Raw genomic sequence first — 18948 nt, 5'->3', positions numbered from 1 at the left:
CTTAAAGATTCTCAAAAAAAAATCTATTTTCTGCAAAATCTTCCTAAGACACCTCACAGAACTGCAATACCCATTTTGGAGGCAAGTGGTCTAACAATAAAGAAACAAGAAAAGGGAAAATACACAACCCCTAGAAGAAAACATAGGGGAAAAGCTCCTTGATATTGGTTTTGGAAATGATTTTATATCACACCAAAAGTATAAGCAAAAAAAGAAAAATAAGTAAGTGGGACAACTTCAAACTAAAAATTTCTGCACAGCAAAAGAAACAATCAACAAAATAAAAAGGCAACCTACAGAATGCAAGAAAATATCTGCAAACCACATATCGGTAATGGGTTACTATTAAAATATACACACAAGGAACTCATACAATAGCAAAAAATAATCCAATTTAAAAAATGGGCAGAGGACCTTAAGAGAAATTTTTCCAAAGAAGACATAACAAATGGCCAACAGGTATATGAAGAGATGCTCAACATCACTAATCATCAGGGAAATGCAAATCAAAACCACAATGAGATAACTAACACCTCACACCTGTTAGAATGGCTAGTAACAAAAAGACAAAAATTTTGGCAAGGATGTGGAGAAAAGGGAAGACTTGTACACTCTTTGTGATAACGTAAACTGGTGTGGCCACCCTGGAAAACGGTATGGAAGTTCCTCAAAAAATTAAAAACAGAAATATCATACAATCTAGCAACTCCACTTCTGTTTATCTGAAGAAAACAAAAACATTCATTTGAAAAGATATATACACACCTATGTTTACTGTGGCATTGTTTACAACAGTAAAAATATGGAAGCAACCTAAGTGTCCATCAAAAGATGAATGGATAAAGAAGATGGGGTAAACATACATATACAATGGAATATTACTCAACATAAAAAAAAGAATGACATCTTGCCATTTGTGACAACATGGATGGACCTAGAGGGTATTACACTAAGTGAAATAAGTCAGACAGAAAAAGGCAAATACCATATGATTTCACTTATATGTGGAATCTTAAAAAAAAGGGGGGGGAGGCAAACAAACAAAACAAAACAGAAACAGACTCATAAATACAGAGAACAAACTGGGGGTTGCTAGATTGGAGGGGTGTAGGGAATTGGCAAACAGGTGAAGGAGATCAAGAGATACAAACTTCCATTTATAAAATAAATCACAGAGATGAAAAGTACAGCATATGGAGTATAGTCAATAATATTTTAATAATGTTGTAGGGTGACAGATGATGACTACACTTATTGTGAGCACTGAGTAACATATATAAATGTCGAATCACTACTGCTTCCTGAAACTAATATTGTATGTCACTTATACATATCCAATTACATATATATATATATATATATGCGCACACAAATGCGCACACACACAACAGAATATTATTCAGCCATGAGAAGGAAATCCTGCCATTTACTACAACATGGATGGATCTTGAGGGCATTATACTAAATGACATAAGTCAGACAGAGAAAGACAAATACTATATAACCTCACTACATATGGTATCTGAAAAAAGGCAAGCTAATAGAAACAGAGTAGAACAGTGGTGGGCAGGTGCCATAAGGGGCTGCAAGGTGAGGGAAATGGGAAGATGCTGGTCAAAGGTACAAACTTCAGTTATAAGATGAATAAGTTCTGTTGATCTAATGTACAGTATGGTGACTATAGTTAAAAATACCATATTATATATCTGAAAACTGCTACAAGAATAGATCTTAAGGGGCACCTGGGTGGCTCAATCGGTTAAGCATCCGCCTTCAACTCAGGTCATGATCCCGGAGACCTGGGACTGACCCCACATCAGGCTCCCTGCTTGGCTAGGCATCTGCTTCTCCTTCTCCCTCTGCTCCTCCCTTCTGCTCATGCGCACACACATGCTCTCTCAAATAAAATCTTTAAAAAAAAAAGAATATGTCTTAAATGTTCTCACCAACAGACACAAAAACAGTGATTATGTGAGGTGATAAAGGTGTTAACTAACCCTACTGTGGTAGTCCTTTCACAATATATATCTGTATCAAATCATCACACCGTACACCTTAACCTTACACAATGTTATATGTCAATTGTACCTCAATAAAGTGGGAAAAAAAGAAAATGATTAACAGAAAAACAGTGTCTATAACACACAAATAATGAGCAATTAAAAATGTCCATTAATTTTACAAATTTATCCACCTATGTAAAATCTGTTTGCCTTCACTGACTAAACATTAATTTAGAAGAGTATCATCTTTTTTTATTTTTTTTGAAGATTTTATTTATTTATTTGACAAACACAGAGGGAGAGAGGGCAGTAGCAGCAGAGGGAGAGGGAGAAGCAGTCTCCCCACTAAGCAGGGAGCCTGATGTGGGACTCGATCCCAGGACCGTGGGATCATGACCTGAGCTGAAGGCAGATGCTTAACCAACTGAGCCACCAGTCCTTAAATGAGTTCAAAACCATGCCATATTAGAAACTGTCTCACACACAGGAGTCCATCAAAATCCTAAAGGAGAACACAGGCAGCAACCTCTTTGACCTCAGCCGAAGCAACTTCTTCCTAGAAACATCGCCAAAGGCAAGGGAAGCAAGGGCAAAAATGAACTATTGGGACTTCATCAAGATAAAAAGCTTTTGCAAAGCAAAGGAAACAGTCAACAAAACCAAAAGACAACCGACAGAATGGGAGAAGATATTTGCAAATGACATATCAGATAAAGGGCTAGTATCCAAAATCTATAAAGAACTCATCAAACTCAACACCCAAAGAACAAAGAATCCAATCAAGAAATGGGCAGAAGACATGAACAGACATTTTTCCAAAGAAGACATCCAAATGGCCAACAGACACATGAAAAAGTGCTCAATATCGCTCAGCATCAGGGAAATCCAAATCAAAACCTCAATGAGATACCACCTCACACCAGTCAGAATGGCTAAAATTAACAAGTCAGGAAACGACAGATGTTGGCGGGGATGTGGAGAAAGGGGAACCCTCCTACACTGTTGGTGGAAATGCAAGTTGGTGCAGCCACTCTGGAAAACTGTATGGAGGTTCCTCAAAAAGTTGAAAATAGAGCTACCATATGATCCAGCAATTGCACTACTGGGTATTTACCCCAAAGATACAAAAGTAGGGATCCGAAGGGGTACGTGCACCCCGATGTTTATAGCAGCAATGTCCACAATAGCCAAACTGTGGAAAGAGCCAAGATGTCCATCGACAGATGAATGGATAAAGAAGAGGTGGTATATATATACAATGGAATATTATGCAGCCATCAAAAGGAATGAGATCTTGCCATTTGCAACGACGTGGATGGAACCGGAGGGTATTATGTTGAGTGAAATAAGTCAAACAGAGAAAGACATGTATCATATGATCTCACTGATATGAGGAATTCTTAATTGCAGGAAACAAACTGAGTGTTGTTGGAGTGGGGGGTGGGGTGGGAGGGATGGAGTGACTGGGTGATAGACATTGGGGAGGGTATGTGCTCTGGTAAGCGCTGTGAATTGTGCAAGACTGTTGAATCTCAGATCTGTACCTCTGAAACAAATAATGCAATATATGTTAAGAAAAAAAAAAAGAAGAAGAAGGTAGCGGGAGGGGAAGAATGAAGCGGGGGAAATCGGAGGGGTAGACGAACCATGAGAGACGATGGACTCTGAAAAACAAACAGGGTTCTAGAGGGGAGGGGGGTGGGAGGATGGGTTAGCCTGGTGGTGGGTATTGAGGAGGGCACGTTCTGCATGGAGCACTGGGTGTTATGCACAAACAATGAATCATGGAACACTTCATCTAAAACTAATGATGTAATGTATGGGGATTAACATAAGAATAAAAAAAAAAGAAATACAGAATAAACGTTTGACAAAAAAAAAAAAGAAACTGTCTCACACATTTATACATTTCTCAGATCTCAACAATAATAGCATTTCCTTGTAGGCTACAGTAAGAATTATGATCTTCACCTTGAGGGTCACAAAAAGTTATTGACACTTTTTAAAGAGAAGAGGATGTGATCAGATTTGCATTATAAAAGGAAGACCCCAGATGTAGTATGGAGAATTAACTTCTGATATGTGTAGGGGTGGAGGGGGGGTTACAAGGGGTAGATGAATGATGCTATTGTAAAAATTGGTTAAAATATTATTGCAATGGTACATGAGTAGAATCTTGGATAATAATCTATGTCCAGATTATTATTATGCTAGTGTGGTAGCAGCAGGAAAAAAAAAAAAAAAAGGATGAATTGCAGAGTAGTTAGAAAGTAAAACTGACAGGACTTGGCTTTGCATAGCATACAGGGAATGAGGGTGAGGGAGCTCTCAAAGACAGACAGCTGACCTTAAACAAAATGGTTTCAACTGTGCAAGTCCACCTACATGCAGAATTTTTTTACAGCACAGTAAATGTATTTTCTCTTCCTTATGATTTTCTTTTTTTTTTTTTTAAAGATTTTATTTATTTATTTGAGAGAGAGAGAATGAGAGACAGCATGAGAGGGAAGAGGGTCAGAGGGAGAAGCAGACTCCCTGCCGAGCAGGGAGCCCGATGCGGGACTCGATCCCCGGACTCCAGGATCATGACCTGAGCCGAAGGCAGTCGCTTAACCAACTGAGCCACCCAGACGCCCCTTCCTTATGATTTTCTTAATAACATTTTCTTTTCTCTACCTTACTGTATTATAAGAATATAATATATAATACATATAACATACAAAGTATGTGTTAATTAACTGTTTATGTTACCAGTAAGGCTTCCAGTCAACAGCAGGCTATTAGTAAAGTTTTGGGAGAGTCAAGAGTTATATGCAGATTTTCAACTTTTCAGGGTCAGCACCTCTAACCCCGACATTGTTCAAGGGTCAACTGTATACAGGTTATATAGATACATACATACATACACACACACATACACACACACACACAAAGGAAACTATAAAACTTTATTTTCAAAAGTAAATTTTTAAATATATAATGTAATATATCAATTCCTTAGAAAAGATGGCTGAACATAATTCTCTACCTCTCTTTGAATTAATACCCTTTGCAATATGACTTCATAGCTCTTCCCATCAAAAGGTACAGTCTATTCCCTTATTCCCTGAATCTAAGCTGGCTTTTTCACTTGTTTTGCCAAGAGTCCAACAGAAGTGACACTGTAAGTTCTAAGCCAGTTTTAAGTCTGTATTTCAGAAGTCCTTGCAATTCTGCTACCTTGCTTAGATCCCTGAAACTGTCATGTGAATAAGTTTAGATTAGCCTGCTGCAGGATGAGAGAGACACAAGGCCCAACTGCCCCCAATGCCTCAGCCAAGAGCTCATCACTCTCATAAACACAGCCATCTAGTTAAACAGCTGAACAGAAATGCATGAGGGAGCCAGGCTGAGACCAAAACCATCCAGTTAATCCCAGCCTAATCTCCTGATCCACAAGATGGTGAGCTAAGTAAATGGTTGCTGTTTTAAGCCACTAAGCTTCGCTAAACCTTAGGAAGTTTCCTACACAACAAAAGACAACCAATAAATCTATCTAAGCTTTTCAGAGATTTATACTGGCCAGCTAGCTAGATTTAGTGATTGACTGAGTGATAAGAACCAGAGTAAAGTCAAAGAGCAATGAAGGAACACTGAGAGCATCCAGGCCCCTGCCTATACATCCTAAACTAAGCTTTCCAGTTGATGTAACTCACCCACAGAGACAGAGCCCTCAGTCAGCCTTCCACTCAGAAAGGAAACCTATCAGAAGTATATCTATTTATTCAATAACAGAGAAAACTCACATCAGCTTCCAGTAATCATCAATGTATTCTTTATTCTTAAAAACAAGTTTGAAGAATTTCCAAACATATAAAGAAAACTGGGAGCAGGGAAGAAAAAAAAAGAAAGAAAGAAAGAAAGAAAAAGAAACTAATTTCAGAGATCATTCTCAAAGATTATTAGTCCCAAAGAATATTCAGGAAGAAGACAATGTAAAAAAATTCTAACTAGTATCTTTACAGAATTTTAGGATAATGTATCTATAAAACATGAACAGGATGCCATAGAAACAAAGAACACTAAAGGAACAGAGTTCTTTGAAAATAAATATGACTGCTGAAAACATTTTTCAAAAGAAGGACTGAAAAATAAAGACAAGGACATTTCCTAGAACATACAGCAAAAAGAGAGAAAAATACAGAAGAACAAATGATACAAGAAATGGAGAATAAATTAAGAGATTCAATATCAGACTAAGAGAAGTTCCAGAGAAAGAAAAGCAAGAAAATATAGAGGAAATAATCAGTATGAGACAGGAACCCATCAAAATCCTAGAGGAGAACACAGGCAGCAATCTCTTTGACCTTGGCCACAGCAGCTTCTTACTAGACACATCTCCAGAGGCAAGGAAAACAAAAGCAAAAATGAACTATTGGGACTTCATCAAGATAAAAAGCTTTTGCACAGCAAAGGAAACAATCAACAAAACTAAAAGGCAACCTATGGAATGGGAGAAAATATTGGCAAATTACATATCAGATAAAGGGATAGTATCCAAAAATCTATAAAGAACTTATCAAACTCAACACACAAAAAACAAAAAATCCAGTCAAGAGATGGGCAGAAGACATGAACAGACATTTCTCCAAAGAAGATATACAAATGGCTAACAAATGAAAAAAATAAGATCAATATCTAGACATATTCTTTAGATTTCTGAGCATAAGTTGTATAAGGAAAATATCTTAAAACCTCCCAGAAAGGCAAGAAATAAACTGGCATCAAGCTTCTCAGTAACAGCACGAAATTCTAGAAGGCAATATGGCATGTCTTTAAAGTTCTGAAGGAAAAATGTTTCGAATTTAAAATTCTATATCCACAGGTCCATCAAGTATAAGGATCAAAAAAAAAAAAACATTTTCAGACACTTAAGAACCATAAAATTTGTTATCAGGCAATGTTCTGAAGATACTGAAAATGTTATTCAGTAAAATGAAGTGAGAAACAAAGAAAACACTGGATCTAAGAAACAGAAGATCTACCCCAGGATCATAGCAAAGAAACAAAAAATCCAGAATGATAACTCTGCAGCCAACCTAGAGAGTAACAGATTCCAAATGGATCAGAAAGACAAAAGGCTCTAAAAGGACTGTCACCAAGAAGAAAGTAGATTTTGTAACCCAGTATGACAGAGAAGGCAGATAATTTTCAGAATGAAGGTTTCTTATTCTTTTGTTAATCAGAAGAAAAAACAGTTAAGTCCTAACTCTAAAAGGAAAAACAATACATAAGAAAGTCAAGGTTCAATTATAAAGAAAATTAAAATATTACATAATTTTGAGAAACTTACATAGAAGAAAAAATAATCCATTTACCTTGATCCCAGAAGCATTATCCTCAGGGTGATGACTCTGAACACAAAGAAATACAATCACAATATATACTATTTGGTTCTGTATTATATAATCATAATAAGTTAAACAGTTAAAAGTTGTTTAATGGTTTTAACTTTTAAAATAAATTGAAAGCATGGAAGAGTTAACTACAATTACAAAAAATTTTAACACTAATAGAAATTACTCATATAGTACTTATTATGTACCAAGTCCTATTTTAAATGTTTTACATATATTAAATTATTTAAGCATCATAATAATCTTGTGAAATAAGTACCATTATTATCCCCATTTTACAGCTGAGGAAAGTGAGGCACAAAGAGATTGAATAACTTGCCAGTTCATACAGCTAGGATGTTCTATGGCCTGGATTTGAAACCAGGCAGCTTGGCTCTAATGTTTACATTCTTAACCACAATGTTATATTGCCTTCTTTAAACAAAATATAACTATTATCAACTGATAATTTTAAAGTAAATAGATATCTGACAGAAGTTAAAAGGCAGAAAGGAGGTAAAAGAGTTGAAGTAAAGGGTATAAGTGATAATACCCTCACTTTATAAAATGAGAAATAAGAGATACTGTTAATAGCTAATGGAACATGAAATGGAGTTTTAGGTATACTGGAATTGCAAAGATAGAGAAAATAACATCAATAATATATAACTATATAAAATTTGAAGTAGCACAAGAGTAGCATAAATGAACTAAATCCTCACCTTTAATGGCAGGTCATCAACAGTTATTGCCTTAGATGATGAATCAAGAAACAGTGATGTAAGTATATTATTTTAAATTATAGAGGCATTCATTAGAGGACAAAAATAATTAAAACCTGCTTGCAGCATTTCAGACAGGCTAGTATAGTACAGCATTTAAAAGTATAAGCTTTTGGGCGCCTGGGTGGCTCAGTTGGTTAAGCGACTGCCTTCGGCTCAGGTCATGATCCTGGAGTCCCGGGATCGAGTCCCGCATCGGGCTCCCTGCTCGGCAGGGAGTCTGCTTTGCCCTCTGACCCTATCCCCTTTCATGTGTTCTCCCTCATTCTCTCTGTCTCAAATAAATAAATAAAATCTTTAAAAAAAAATAATTAAAAAAAATAAATAAATAAAAGTATAAGCTTGGGACACCTGGCTTCAGCTCAGGTCATGATCCCAGGTTCCTGGGATCAAGTCCCACATTGGGCTCCCTGCTCAGTGGGAAGTCTGCTTCTCCCCCTGCCTGCTGCTCCCCCCTGTGCTCACCCGCGCGCTCCCTCTCTCTCTGACAAAATCTTTAAATTTTTTTTAATAAAAATAAATAAATAATAAAAGTATAAACTCTGAGGGTGCCTGGGCAGCTCAGGCGGTTAAGCGTCTGCCCTTGGGATCCCAGGATCCCAGGGTCCTGGGATCAACCCGCATGGGGCTCCCTGCTCTGCGGGCAGTCTGCCTCTCCCTCTCGCTCTGCCCTTGCTCGTGCTCACTCATGTGTGCACGCTCTCTCTCTCTCTCAAATATATAGAAAAATAAATAAAATCTTTAAAAAAAAAAGTATAAGCTCTGGATCAAAACTTCCTGGGATCAAAACCCAACTCCTCTACTTAGTATTAATAGCATTACTGAAGAAGGTTACTCACTCTTCTCGATTTCCTTATCTGAAAATGGCTAATTCATTTGGATATTATGGTTAAAAGAGTTAATACTTATAGAGCATTAAAACTGTGACTAGCCAATGTAAGTTAAGTCCTAAATAAAGGTTAGGTAGCAGCTATGAATTAGAAGAAAGAACACAACACATGAATGAACAAGGACGCTCACACAAGTTTAAATTTAGTTCCCGATTACTTAGCCGAATATCCAAAATCTTATCAGTAGTGAGACGGACGCTCAGCAGGCATAGATGTAGAATATCTCAGCACTGCTTCCACTGGCCTCTAGAGTCCTGCACTACCAGCAGGAGGGCAAGGTAGGGTCTGGCAATATCGGACAAGCCGAATTGTTATGGTTCTACTTCTCTTTTAAATTCAGGGCTTACATCATCATTTTGGGAAGAACCACCCCTAACAAGCCATATCCTTTAATGGGAAGAAATTACAAACATGTGGGTTCCTGCTGGTTCTTGAGCCAAATCCAGTGCCGATAAGGCCGCAACTTTATTTAAGAGGAGAAAACAGAATCAATATCCAGATGTTCCCAAACATCCTTGCTTCCTCCAAGTCTCTAGTGTTTGGAAAAACTGTTTCTCCACAGATTGCCTCTGAGGAGTAGAACTGGGATTCTGATCTCTGTAGAAAACATTGAAAATCATGGCCCCTGTGATATATCTCATTAGCTCACGAGGAAAAAAGGACACATATAAAAATATGACTTTACAACACAGACAAGATAAAGGGAATGGAATAAAAGATACAGAATTTTACAAAATAAAACTGAGTAAAGAGAAGTCAAAGCATTCTAAGTAAAAGGAATACAATGAGCAAAAATAGGAAAGCAACAATGCAAAAGGAGAGCTTAGGCAACATAGGTACTCCAGTTTGACTGAAAGAAAAGATTTATATGAAAATACACTGTGAAAGGCCATGGAGAACCTGCAGCCTTTGTGGGTATGCAACAAGCAGAGTTATGAAGGAGTAAGGTATTTCAAAATGTTTAATCTTTCTTTCTACACTTATCTCTCTAGATGACTCAAATGGTCTCATAATCTTAAATATTATCTCTACACTGATGACTTCCAGACCTCCTTCCTGAACTTCAGTCTAGTATACCCACATGAACCTAGACAGTCTTTCTCAGCATGGATGTCAAGCAGGCATCACAAACTTAGCACATGCCAAGCTTAACTCCCGAAAATCCCCTGCCAAACCTGCTCCTCTCGGAGCCACCTACATTCCCAATTAATGGCAATTCCATCCTTTAGCTGCTCAGGCCAAAGACCTTCAAATGATCCTTGACTCTTCTTTTCCTTTTGTACCTCACATCCAATCCATCAGAAAATTATGTTGGCTCTACTTCAAATATTCCCAAACCAGAATACCTCTCACTACTCCCACTGCAATCACTGAGGTCTGGGCCAGCGTTATCTCTGACCAGGATTGATGTCAAAGATCCTAACTGATCTCCCTATCTCCCTTTGCTCCTCAATATGGGTACCACAATGATTCTGTTAACATGTAAGTCAGATCATTTCACTTGTATGTTTCATTAAGAGTAAAACCACACTCCTAATATTGTGACCTACAGTCTGTGTCTTCCCACTCAAATCTCGCTCCCCTTGATTCCTACTACTAATCTTCCACTCTGCTCCTCCCCAGTATTCAAACATGCCAGGCACACCTGTACCTTGAGGTCATTTGCACCTGCTGTTCCCTTTGCCTGGAACACTCCTTCCCCAGATATTCCCTCCCCACTCAATTCAAGTCTCTATTCGAATGCCACCTTTACAGAAGGGCCTTCATGGCCACTTTATCCAAAATGTCAGCCTTTCACCCTTGATACTCCCTTCATATTCCATCATTTTTTTTTCTCCTTTGCAGTTATCACCATTTAACACACTATATATTTTGCTTACTTGTCATTCTTCTATCCTTACTAGACCAGGAGTCATACATATCTGTTTGTTTTGTTTGTTGATTACTCTATCCTTAGCACCTAAAAGAGTCCTTGACACATAATAAGCACTCAATAAATATTTGTTAAATGAATGAAAGAACATGACAATACTGTATAAAATACATTACAAGGAAAAGAAGTTATAGTTAGAATACCATATTCTCAAAAACATTTGTTGACTACCAACCATGATGCAAGTCTTTTGTGGGATACAAAGATGAAAAAGACAATGATGAGAAAGAGACACAATCAACTATAATCCAAAATAGCTTTTCACAACTTTCATGTGAAACTTACAGAGAAAGTGGTACGGATGGAAGTGGAGGGAATTATGCTAAGTGAAGTAAGTCAAGCAGAGAAAGACAAGTATCATATGATTTCACTCATATGTGGAACATAAGCAATAGCACAGAGGACCATAGAGGAAGGGAGGGAAATCTGAAGGGGGAGAAATCAGAGAGGGAGATGAACCATGAGAGACTATGGGCCCCGGGAAACAAACTGAGGGTTTCGGCGGGGGAGGGGATAACAGGGTGATGGGTACTAAGGAGGGCACATGTTGTGATGAGCACTGGGTGTTATACACAACTAATGAATCACTGAACACTACATCAAAAACTAATGATGTACTATACAGTGGCTAACTGAACATAATTTTAAAAAGATACTATTCATATTAACAATGAAAAAAAACAAAGTGGTATAAAAACTCAAGAGAAAATTCTATTGCTAGGAAACTACTGCACTAATACAGGCATCAGGTGACCAGGCACTATACTAGATAGAGTGCAGTAACAATGGAAAAGAATTAGAAGTGATAATGATCATAACAACGGACAGAAATAGTAGGATTTGATGACCAGCTGAATAGGGAAAGACATGACCACTAAGTGTCAAGCTTAGATAATATAAAGAATAGCGGTGCCATTTAGAAGGAAGGAAGGAAGGAAGGAAGGAAGGAAGGAAGGAAGGAGAGAGAGAGAGAGAGAGAAAGAAAGAAAGAAAAGAAAGAAAGAAAGAAAGAAGAAAGAAAGAAAGAAAGAAAGAAAGAAAGAAAGAAAGAAAGAAAAGAAAGAAAAAAGAAAAGAAAAAAGATAAATAAAAGGAGGGATGGGGGAGGAAAGGAGGGGGAGAGAAAGGAAAGGAAAGAAAAAGAGAAAAAAGAAAAGAGGAGGTTTAAAGTGGACGGAAAAATGTTAAGTCCAACATTAGACACATTTTGTTTGAGGTAATAGCAGACCATACAAGACAAAATTTCAGGACACAGTTCTAGATTCAGAGCTGTAACTCAGGGTTAAGAAATACAGACTTAAAAGTTATTTTCCCACAGAGAGATAACTGAACTTTCTGAAAAAGGTAAGATTTCTAAGCAAAAGACTAAAGGCAAAAGCCATGGGAAATAGGCAAACTTACAGACAGGGGGAGGAAGAGGTACAAATGAACATGACAGAGAAAAACTTGAGAGGAAGAAATAAAACCAGGACATCTCACTATATATACATATATATATATATATATATATATGCCACAGCTATAAAAATTTATCCTGGCTTTTAAAAAATAACAAGTTACCATCTACTTTCATATTTAATAATTTTGCAAATATGTTCATTAGGTACTCAAAATCTCAGATGAAATCAAAGCAATATTTCAGTTCAATTTTGTCTTCAGAATTGTCAGACTAGTGCAATGAGACATTTTCCTGGTAGCCTCTGAAACAAAAAAAAAAACAGTTGTACTTTTGCACATCTAATGGAGCGTGGATGTAAGATAAAGAATATGATACAAGACTGTCACCTAGGAAACCACTTAATATCATGGCAAATTGCTCAGCTTTATAATGTAATTCAACCTTGCTCTGTATCTGCCCCAGTTCTATATATAAAAAGTATTCAATATATATTCATTTATACCGACAGCAAACAGGACAAGTAACAAAACAGAGAAATAGGTAAATTTTAAATAATTAGTTGAGGGGAAAGAAGGGAAATGGGAAGCCACTGTTTAATGGATAGTATAGAGTTTCAGTTTGAAAAAATGAAAAAGTTCTAGAGATGGGTGGTGGTGACAGTTGTACAATGTGACTATACCTACTGCTGCTCAACTATACACTTAAAATGGTAAATTTTATGTTATATATATTTTTCTACAGTTAAAAAAATAACTAGTTCAGCTCATATTTTGTGCTATAAGCTAAATGTTAATTCTCCAGGAGAATATAGTTATATCAATATTTTTTTAATCCTATGTCTCTGAATTCATAACTATAATTCAGCAATGAGGAGAAAAAGCTTTGATCCAAGATGAAACTGACAAAGGAAAATAGAGAACAAGATGAAAACAGGTTTTTTTAACATTTATACTTTTTTTTTAATTTTAATTTTTTTTAAAGATTGTATTTATTTGACAGAGACAGACACAGCGAGAGAGGGAACACAAGCAGGAGGAGTGGGAGACGGAGAAGCAGGCTTCCCGCGGAGCAGGGAGCCTGACGGGGGGGCTCGATCCCAGAACCCTGGGATCATGACCTGAGCCAAAGGCAGACGCTTAATGACTGAGCCACCCTGGCGCCCCTAATTTTTATTTTTTAAGTAAACTCTACGAACTGTGGGACTTGAACTCAAGACCCCAAGATCAAAAGTCACGTGCTCCACTGAATGTGCCAGCCAGGCACACCAAAAACAGGTTTTTTTAATTCAAAATAATTCTTATGAATTATTCTTCCTTATTTTGCTTAGCTTCATATTAAAGCTTGAATAAATTTGGCAACAACATACCAATAAGCCAACCATCTAAGTTCTTAAAGGCTGAATTAAAAAGAAATGCTCAAAGAGGCAAAATTTAAAATGTACTCACTACTACTAGTGCCATGAGAAATCAGCAACAGACATATGGGAATGAATGATCTTTAGCATACAATAGCTCAAGCAGTCACCAAATAAACAGGAAATGGTCATGGTATCTAGTATCTGGTTAGCTCCCTGTGTGTGCACTTGATTTTTAACTCTGCCGGGGCTCTTCTCCCTCGCACCTCCTCTGTGGTACAAAACATATCAGCACATCTCCTCCATTTGTAGTCTAAAACCTTGTTATCCCTCGTAGAAATGATGCAATGCTTTACAACCATCCAAATCCTATTCACCCTTCAAGAAGAAATCTCATCTTCTTCATGAAATCTTCTACCAATCCAAAATACACTGATCTCTTCATTGCTAAATTCTCATATCCTTTGTAGTCTAAATTAGTACTTCCTGAACTATCTGTAGTAAGATGCCATTTTTAAAAATTTTCTAATCCATTTTGGACTGACACTTTCAAAAATGAAATTACCAGCAATTTTTTAAACCTGGAAAATAGAAGTAAAATTTTTTATTATAAATTCAATAGACATAAAATTACTGTCAAATTTCTTTTTTTAAAGATTTTATTTATTTAGTAAGATAAGAGTGTGCATACAGACAAGTGCGGGGATGGGCAGAGGGAGGGAGGGGGAGAGAGAGAAAGAATCTAAAGCAGACTCCGTGCTGAGTGCAGAACCAGATGCAGGGCTCAATCCTGGATCCTAAGATCATGACCCGAGCAGAAATCAAGAGTCAGACAACCGACTGAGTCACCCAAGCTCCCACTGTCAAATTTCTATAAATGTTTCTAAAGCTAATTCTCAACTTCCACACTTATATTCCAGCACAGTGATAACAGTTAGTGCACCAGTGGTCTGCAGTCTGCACTTTGAGTAGCACTGATTTAAACAACTCTGGGCTTCAGTCAATGAATCTTTATTATATACTTAGCATAAACTCTTCACTATCCTAAATACTGGAGGGTAATCAAAGAGGTACATACCATAGGCTTTTTCTCTAAAACTGTAATTTCTCCTCTCTTTTGTGGGAAAGAACAAGTGTGAATCAATGATAAATAATACAGATAAATAAGTTTTGTTTCTGTTCAAAGGAAAAGATCACTGAAGTCTGGAATAGTGAAGACAGTACACTTAAAAAAAAAAGTGAATGGGGCACCTGGGTGGCTCAGTCGTTAAGCATCTGCCTTTGGCTCAGGTCATGATCCCAGGGTCCTGGGATCGAGCCCCACATTGGGCTCCCTGCTCCGCGGGAAGCCTGCTTCTCTCTCTCCCACTCCCCAACTTGTGTTCCCTCTCTCCCTGTGTCTCTCTCTGTCAAATAAATAAAATCTTTAAAAAAAAAAGTGAAACCTTAAGCCAGCATCTCTATTTAAATAGGACTCAGATATGAAAAAGATGGTAACTCCAGAGAGTGGAGATTACATGTACAAAGGCACAGAAATAAGAATCAACATTCTATGTTGATAACACAATGAACTGAACAGCTCTCACTAGAAAGTCAGGTATTGACAGGCAGGGGACTGAAAGCCAGGCAGAGTTTACATAGGGAAAACTAAGCAATGCATCAAAGTTTCTCAAGAAGTACCACAACAGAATTAGTGTTCTAGAAAGGTAAGCCATTAGTGGTATCAAAGTTGGAATAGAGCAGGTGGAAATTCTTCACTTGCAGGGATCATATATCATACTTTTTTACATATCCTACAGAATGTAGAGAAGTGCTCAGCCCCTGGTGGATAGTAAATGCATCTTCCTTAAGTAGCACATATTACAAAATATTTAAAATTCTACTAGAAGTACTAATTGAAGATATTCCATCTTTACTTCACCTGACTCCTGAAGATTAAAATAAAAAACAATGGGGGCGCCTGGGTGGCTCAGTCGTTAAGCGTCTGCCTTCAGCTCAGGTCATGATCCCAGGGTCCTGGGATCGAGCCCCGCATTGGGCTCCCTGCTCCGCGGGAAGCCTGCTTCTCTCTCTCCCACTCCCCAGCTTGTGTTCCCTCTCTCACTGTGTCTCCTCTGTCAAATAAATAAAATCTTTAAAAAAAAATAAAATAAAATAAAAAACAATGTATAGATACTTAAGCCTGTATAACAGTAAAGAGAACTCAGCTTGGAAAGAGTTGGTCATTGGCCAGAAAGAGATTTCAACAAGTTTCTGAGAGACAGAAAGTAGACAGGAGTATACTGACAACTTAGAACATAATATACTAGGAGGAAGTTGCAACTGAGCTGATAGCTGACCTGCTCACTGAAAGCCCAGAGAGATTCTAAGCTCAGAGACACGTTGTTTCCTAAGGAATATTAGGAAAGGGGTGAGAAGATTGGCTAAGAGCAGAGATTAATTGAAGATCTCAATATAGAAAAATTGTACCAATCAAATATACTACCTACCCTCCTCTTCCACCTCCACTCACAAAGCATACAAGGAGCCTAATATTTACCCCTGGCCAAAAACAGTAAGAATGTAAATTATTCTTTGCAGCAAAGATGGCCATCTGTTGACCAAAATTCATACATCTCCTCTTACAGTATAAAGTTGTCCCTAAGAAGTAACTGCTTAGCCATAAACAGCATCTCTCAGACCCTCCTGCATGTAGGCAGGCACATGTGACTAAATTTAACCAATGGAAGATAAGGAGAAATAATGTCATTTCCTTACCAAGGCAATCAAGTGCCTTCTCCAATCTTTCCCCCTTCCACTAGGAGACAGAGAATCACAAGGCATTTTAAGGATGGCAGAACCACAAGACAAGAAGGAATTCTCAGCAGGCAGAGAAAAGCTACCTGCTGAAAGGAAGGCCCTCACTGGACCATTAAACAAGTGAAAAACTATTTTATTAAAACATGGAAATTTTCAGGTTTATTTGTTTCAGCAACTAGTAGCCTTATTAATTAGAGCCCTTCTCTTAAAAGGAAAAAAGAAAAAAATATCACCATAAAAATTAACTTTACACTATGGTTTTAGTGACTCAGAGACAGGCGTTCCTCTTTGTGGCATCTGGAAGACCAGCAGCCTGACAGCTTTCTGTACACCCACACTAAAGGAAAGACTGCCAACTGGCATGTCCCACCATAAATACATATTAAGATGACAAACTAGGCAATTGGAATGGGAGTGACATGAGTAATTAGGACCAAGAGGTCAGATGTGGTAGACTGAATTGTTCTTGTACCTTATCCTGTAAGGCTATAGGCAACCAAATCATGCTTTCAGTATTCTGCCTTGAAATTTCCTTGCCCAATGCTAACTTCATTAGTTACATCTGTTATCTTCTATGTTACTATAGACAACAATTTTATAAAATGTTTTGCTACTGCATAATACAGTTTACCATTTTTTCCAGCCTTCTATAATAGTTTTCTTATTGATCACCACCCAGTCCCAAAACAAATGACATATTTTAAATTTCTGTTACAGCAACACCTTATTTCTAGGTACCCATTTTTATATTAATCAGTTTTTTTATGCAAAATAAGCAGGCATAAAATCTCAGTAGCATACATAAAATAAGCATATATTTCTCACTTAGAAATAAATTCTTCAGGTGAATTGAGGCAGCTCTGTTTCAGGCTGTCAGTAAAGTTGACATCCTCTCCATGTCTCTCCATCTGGGGCTCAATGGTGGCCAAAAGATGACTGGGACATATTTTATTATACAAAGGTCGGAAACCCCCAAATTAGAAACATTTAATGCCTCTTAAGGCCTACATTCAAAACTGGTGCACTGTCACTTCCTACATTCTCTTAGCCAAAGCAAGCTGTAAGAGCAAGCCTAAAATCATTAAAAGGGGTATGGGGGAAATTATACTCTTCCCATGACAGTAGATGAGAGAGGAGTAACTGCTGAATAGTTACCTAATCTGCCATAATCTACCCTCCTGTATACAAAAGACTGTGATGCTGTGCAGCAAAAGCTGATTAATCTAAGAACCAAGAGAAGAACTAAACTTGTAATTAACTATCCAAATATTAGTAGGAAGATAAGGAGAGATGGGGGAGTAATTAATTGAACTAAGTCTTCATCTTTTATAAAATGGAGTAGATAGATGATATTTAAAGTTAATCAATCAAGGGATGCAGGAAAAGCATGTAACTTAAAATTACCTAAAGAAAAAAAAAATTTTTTTTTAAATTACCTAAAGAACAAAATACCCAAATAGTTTAAAATGTTTGTTTCTGGGAGTAGGCCTCACAGCGGCAGACAAGGAATGAGAAACTGTTGTTTTTCATCAAAAGTATTTTTTGTTGTTATTACCATGTTCATGTATTACTTCAGTTAAAAAAATATATATATGAATTTTCTAAATTTCTAATTTTCTAAAAAATTAGAAACTTCTTGTTTAAAGGCTAGATTTTAGAGATGTTAAAATCTTCCTGTATATAAAGTAAATACCATGGAAGAAACTGTATCCTTCAAGTGAATGGAAAACTTATTGTATTTTATTTGTGGTGTAAAAGAATGAGTTCCCCTCACCCCACTCCTCCCCTATTAATATTCAACATATGTGAAGAAGTAGTTCATATTCCTAAAGAATCCAGTTAAGAGCTGACAAATTTTTATATTTAGAAATCTGATATCATTGTGGCTTTTAAAAATTCTTAATTTGAAAAAAAATTACTTATAAAATTTAATACATGATATGCCACTACCCACAATATAAGGAATTGGCACAAATACAATCCACTGAAGAATGTATTATACATACAACAAAAGCAAAGTAGAAAACAAGCACTAATATATTGTATCATTTAGACAATAATTAACTCAGACTAGGGACAGAAAATATAGGTCATTCAGGTCAAGAATTCCAACCATGGCAGATGTCACAATCAAACATGGCACTCTTCCCAGTAGAACAAGAGAATAGTTTCAAAATCCAAAATCCTCAACATAGTACTCCTCAGCCTCTAAAACTGATTACAGTTGGCCTAGCAAATGGAACCCCTTTGCCCTGGAGCAAAGTAAGATTCCAATTAATGTTACTGTATGAAAATATTCACTTCATTTCTCCTTTTCAGTACCTAATAGCCTTAAGAGATTTTCCCAAAGGAATAAATAATAAATTCCTCAATGAGAATATTGCACTAATTGCACCTATATACCATGAAGTAT

The 18948-nt window shown here is 37.0% G+C and overlaps 1 protein-coding gene across 10 annotated transcripts in view; it reads right to left on the bottom strand.

The window, feature by feature from the left end:
- LOC123861542 (uncharacterized) overlaps positions 1-18948 on the bottom strand; it is a 1204655-nt gene that overhangs the window by 1178877 nt on the left and 6830 nt on the right. For 4 of the 10 annotated variants that reach the window (XR_006795053.3, XR_010405152.1, XR_008508117.2 and 1 more), the window contains exon 2: positions 7361-7396. The exons of 3 other annotated variants lie outside the window; for them this stretch is intronic. The gene's annotated coding sequence lies outside the window, so the exon portion shown is untranslated. Of the gene's footprint in view, positions 1-7360; positions 7397-8100; positions 8131-18948 lie in introns of all 10 variants that reach the window. 3 more of the 10 variants (XR_010405153.1, XR_008508113.2, XR_008508116.2) reach the window with 1 other exon arrangement.

The sequence above is a fragment of the Mirounga angustirostris genome, unplaced genomic scaffold, assembly GCF_029215605.1.
Source record: "Mirounga angustirostris isolate CCGP_5_RB_7025 unplaced genomic scaffold, mMirAng1.0.hap1 SCAF_9, whole genome shotgun sequence".
NCBI lineage: Eukaryota > Metazoa > Chordata > Mammalia > Carnivora > Phocidae > Mirounga > Mirounga angustirostris.
Note: the sequence above shows the minus strand (reverse complement) of the source record. Positions and strands in the feature narration are given on the sequence as shown.